The following is a 6064-nucleotide window of genomic DNA, read 5'->3' as shown; positions in this document are numbered from 1 at the left end:
CTGTAAAGATGTTGATTATACAACATGCAGAAGTATTGGCTAAATAGGTCTGCTTTCTTGTTTAACTTAATCCTTCACTTGTCATGACCTACACTTCTTAAATTGTTCTTGTCCTTTGCATTTCAGGTTCATAAAATCTTTCTGTGTATATTTTGCCACATAACTTCCAGTCTTTATATCCCTCCTGACCCAGCCTTTACCTCTGTTACATGAAAGTTGCCTTCTTTGTTATTTCTTAATAATCATCCCCAGCTTTTTTCATTTCTTTTATAGTTCTGTCTTTTCCTACTCACTCTTTTAACCATTCTGTCACTATTATTTGCCAATTTTCATCTCCTTCCTGTTCTCTGGTTCATGCTGTTCCAAAATGATTTGTGCATTTTTGTTTATCCTACACTGCTATGCATGATTTTCAATCATCATATGCCTATAACCACTTTCCACACTTGAATGAAATGAACAATGTCCTGGCCTTATAATTCTCTTAATAAAGTCCACACCAATGGCTAGTGACGTGTAGACAACACCATACTGAACAGTGGTCACTGTTTCTCAGCATTGCCATAAACTCCAGATCATTGTCTACTTCCCATTACCTGACCATTCTGTAATCTTAGTGTACTCCAATCCTTGTAGGGTCCTGAACCAGCAGTTTAAATTCATTAATGCTCATTCAGTGCACCAGCTATATTATTTTTGTCCTGATAATCCATGAGAATTGTTAAAGAAAGCAAACACATTTTTACTTATAATTTGCTCTCATGCAAAACTCTCACACTTTTTTCTTTACTGTCCTTGACCTAACACATGCTGTTAGATTTGTGATGACATCCTCCTTTGAAGGAGGTACCTGCTACAAATACAATAATGTCTATTCACCACAGTTCTCCTTTTATTTTTTCCAAAATGATAGCTCATCTCTAATTGTGTCTAACTTGCCCATCCTCTTCCTTTTCATGCAACACAGAAGTTACATAGGCTTGCCACCGTTTCAAATGCCCAAAGTGCGGCATTTTTTGTAGAAACATCAGATTATGCACGGCAAAACATATCCACAGCCAGTACAAAGGACAGAGCTTCACTTTTTTTGCCTAAATAAAAGCTTATTCTTGTAGCATTTTAATTACTTATTCTGTTCATTTAGGTGTTTCAGATACAAAATAACTGTTTTATGCAACTATTAAAGAAAATACAGAAAATATTTTTGTCCTAAAATCTCAGGACATTTGACATTTTTTTCAATTTTTTTGCAGGACACAACTGCCCAAAGACGAACTGTCCCTCGCAAAGTGGGACAGGTGGTAACCCTACAGAAGTATTGAAAGAGTTATATACAGTGCTATTTCTGCCATTGACATTCCTTCCCTCTATTTCCTGAAGATACTTCAACCAGTTATTACAAAGTCCCCCTCCTTGAATTAGTTTTTCCTAATATTTATTATCCCACTATGTCGTGCATCCTCCTTTCAAAAACAGTTCTGGTCCCCTTGGTTTCATTAACCAAATCCTGACAATTCACTCCTTCACTCTGTTATCATTGTTTCATGACCAGTACTATTTACCCAGAACAATGCATACGTTACTAATCTAAGAAACCAACAGATAAATGTCACCCTGCCACCATCTGGGAAAACTTTATCGACATTTGATAGAAGCCTACAGTGACAGACTTCTTTTTTTTAAGTAATAAAAGTAATTTGTAATCCAAAATTGAAGTGCCTTAATACATATCTACTTCACAGATCATTTATGAAATTAAAACATATCAACAAAGAATGAGTGTAGCCAACTGCATCATCTTTACTGTTAGACTCTGTGGCAGTGTACAAATAATCAGACCATATGATAGGCCCAAAATACATCTCACCTTTGTAAGTACAGAGTTATGCATTACTACAAAGACTTACCTTATAACCTATTGCAATGAACTTCAGAGACTGCTTCATTCATTTTTTAAAGCATTATGGCTTTCAAAATTATACATACACACACACACACACACACACACACACACACACACACACACACACACACACACACACACACACACACACACACACACACACATAGACAATTACATACTTCTCTAGATTATGATACTGTGGAGTTAGTAAATTTAAAGAAAAGAATGTGATGGGTGCAGGGTGGCATAATTCCATACAATTTATTTCTTATTCTTCGTTGATGTTAAGAGTTAGTCTTCTACATCATTTGGTGCTTCATTGGTGTCTGTGTAATTTTTGATTTCCGTGTATGGTTGAATCTCCCACTAACTTGTGTGTGTGCATGTGTGTGTGCATGTGCATGTGCGTGTGCGTGTGTGTGTGTGTGTTGAGAGTTTATGTCTATGTCTATCTATAAATGGTATACACTAGATAATGGGTGTAATTAAGACATATATCTGGTACAATAATGTTTAAATACTTTTTGTTTACCTGACCTCATAGTGTACCATCAAAATTAATGCTGACCTATCAATAATGCAAGCTGTTTTTAGCATTAGCCTTTTTTAGACTGAAGTACAAACTGTCCTTTTCCTTTATAATAGTAATTCGATATTTTCCAAATTTGTCAGGAAAAAATATCCCAACAACACAATAATCAAAACCTTTTTCAGAATTATTAAAACCTTAAAACCTCAGAATATTATAACTATCTGTAGCTTTTATTATTAGCAAGGCTTTTCTAGTGCATATTTGGCTTCACTCTCCAGGAATTCTAGAGCACATCAGACAAAGCGGCACTGTTTGTACGAGTGGTTCCACTGCTCATATGTGTGCCATTTGTATATTCCTGTAACATCTTAATATCTTCTGCTTCTGTTAGATCTCATATTTCTGCCTTATGATGCCCATCTTAGCCTGAATGTTTTTCTCAATATCACCGATCGTCTTACTGTGATCCCTTCACTTTCCCATTCTACTCTTTCAGTGTTTGGATAGTGCTCCTTCCTACTTAATCTCCTCTTTTGCAGTTTCTGAAACCACTTTCTCTCTGATATATTTCCCTGTCTCTTTTAGGCTTGTCTCTCCTTTTTTCGACAGTAATTTCTAAAACCTTCACAGGCATCCAGTGTACCTTTCCTAATATATATATTTTTATTTATTTTAAATGTTTGCTTTATTATATATTGGACAATATCAAAAGCTCCTTTCCATAGTTCCTCAGAACTCAATCCACTAAGTTTAATCACTTAACTCTAGCCTTTTTCTCTATTGCCTATTCATTTGGAATTTTGTTTAGCTCATATTTAGCTGGCCTAAATGATTTTCTACTTTAATTTAATTGAAGACTTTGCCATAAGAATCTGATGGTCAGAGCCACACTCTGCTTCATATGTCATTTTTGCTGGCAGCATAGAGGTTTTCCTTCTGTGGAAACAAAGTCTGATTTTTGTGATGAGTATGCAGTAGTATCCATGGGTAAAGCTGTGCCTTGGGTTGTTGAAAAAGAGAGTACGCTATGGTTAGTCAATTATCTAAGCAGAATTCCACAAGTCCATGTCCTGTTTCATTATGTATGCCAAGGCCAGCCTTACCCATTATTTTATTTCCAGTTTAACCACCAATGTAAGCACTCCCTTCACAAATAATGAAATTAATATCAATTATTGACGTTATATCAAGGAGTTTTTGTAGAAATCCATCAACTGGTTGCATTTGTGATCTTTGGCATTTGAAATTAGAGCATAAAGTTGTATCATAGTAATGTCAAATGTGTTATATTGGAGTCTGAGTTCATTCTATGATTTCTTGGGTTACCAACATACAAGCACACACACACACACACACACACACACACACACACACACACACACACACACACACACACACACACACACACAAACACACAGCCACATGTATTACACACACATACTGATATATTTGTTATATTATTGATACATAAATCTGTACACATCAGTGTAGCACTTCATTATTACTTTATTATGACAATAACATTCATCACTTTGAACTAGCACTTCACTCAAAATAATCTAGATTTTAACATCTCATGTTTCAATACTTTTGTTTCTTACAGCCTTTATAGTTCATGTTTTTTTGGCTGACTTTCTTATCAATAATCTGAAACTAGTAAATATAGTGAATTCTTTGGTGTGCATAGCTGATGTCAGCATATTTGGAATTGATTTATCTGCTAACTCCTTTGGCAATACATTTGCACTCCTAAATGTATCACTGTCCTTAGAAAATGTCATTTAGGACACTGCTGGGGATGTCTGTATGGAATATTTGCATAATTTCTTAGTCTGCTGCTAGAAATCATGAACACTGTTTTGGACCATCATTTTCATGTCTGATTTTAAACTCTGTGCTATGCCTATTATAAGCAATTTTCTGCCATGAGTGTTGATATGAACAAAAATGTCCATGATTGCTCATATTATTTCAAACTTATGCTCTACAATTGCTTCTCAGAGAAATTCTGCTGAATTATCATGTCCTGCTCTTTTTAATATGTTGATCATATGATAATTAGTACCTCAACTGAGTCTGATTCTATCCCTTTTTACCAGAGATGACATAGGAATCCACTCATCTGTCCTCTCAAGTCACATTTGATTCCTCCAAACAGCCATTGCCTTCTACAGAGTTTACTAGGCAATTAGAGAACTGAGGCAGGTTGACAGTCCTTTCTCTCAAATCAGACACATACCACATGCATGACTAGGGCAATCATATTTTTATCATCTTACCCGATACATGCTTATGACAGATGGGAGGAAACAGAAGTAATCAGAGTACATTGCTATAATCTAATGTTAATAGTACATTTAAAATCTTTGATTATCCATATGACAACTCTCTGAAATACTTCAGGTGCATGCATATGAAATATGAACCACATGTTCACTATGTAAACCTTTCCATATTAGACATAACTTTGTCAAAATCTGTAGTTAGAAGAAAGATATTCATGACATTTATAAAACTGTACAAATTTACAATATTCCCTCTTAGATCTACGAATGTGTAATTTATTCAGTTTCTCAACTGTGCTACTTTCCAATGTACTGGCCTCAGACTAGTTGTGCCAAGTTTTCCATTTTGTTCAAACTGATTGTATTTGTAAAGAAGTTGGATCCTTCCTTGTTTCTCATACTGTTGGTAACACAGTACACTGTATTCAAATATAATAAACCCCTGAAAATAGTAGATCAGTAAAAAAATCTCCATGTAGAATAAATAACTCTTTTGTATATATAAATTATACACTACAAGTTGTATCTTGATATGATGCTCTCCTGAAAACTAGCTCTAGAGCAGTAAAAAACATTGCCATACTCACAAATCAAATTATCATTCTATACAAGTAAATTAGGCGTTCATTTTACCATACCGAGATCCTGTTAAATGATGCAATAAGTGCAGGGCTCCAAGTGTATTAGCAATTTAAAACTAAATGCTGCATTTATTATTCTTAGGTTTGCATGTAAACTTTCCTTGATTTAGAGATTTTATATAATGACCTAGAAAATTAAGAAATATGCACATACATGGTTTTAGTGTTTTATCTTTCAGACTAATTCCCATGTCTGAATTGCAATTATATAATATTATGTAGCCATTACCAGTTAAACACTATGCTATGGTTATAGATTTTGAGCATTTCTACCAAGAGTTCTGATTCATATTCATATTCATACTGCAAACATTGTTGTAAGTTTCATGTTCACTACAAATACAAAACATTTTAAGCAGTTAAAATGTATTTTCAGGGCTAACTTGCAAATGTTCACACTCTTCATTCTCCATATGAATTTATTTTACCATAGCTGATAATTCTCCAAGACAAAGAATTGTGCATTATTCTCTCTGAGATGCATATTATGGAAATCACAGAACTGTATAAAATGATTTGAGATATTTAGGGAAAACAAAAAAAAAAAACAGCAAAAGAAACTTGCCATTAGAAGTTATGCATGAACATTAGTGTATGCAACTAGTTCTGATGAAGTCTATGATGACAAAAGTATTTAGCAACTTAACTATATTGGTTGGTTTCAGTTTATTAAAGTTTTTTTTAATATGTTGGGCTTGCTGAC

Source organism: Protopterus annectens, chromosome 1.part2 (assembly GCF_019279795.1).
Source record: "Protopterus annectens isolate FY-2018-M chromosome 1.part2, PAN1.0, whole genome shotgun sequence".
In the NCBI taxonomy this organism is placed as follows: Eukaryota; Metazoa; Chordata; order Ceratodontiformes; family Protopteridae; genus Protopterus; species Protopterus annectens.
The sequence above is the reverse complement of the archived record's forward strand: the minus strand, read 5'-3'. Positions refer to the sequence as shown.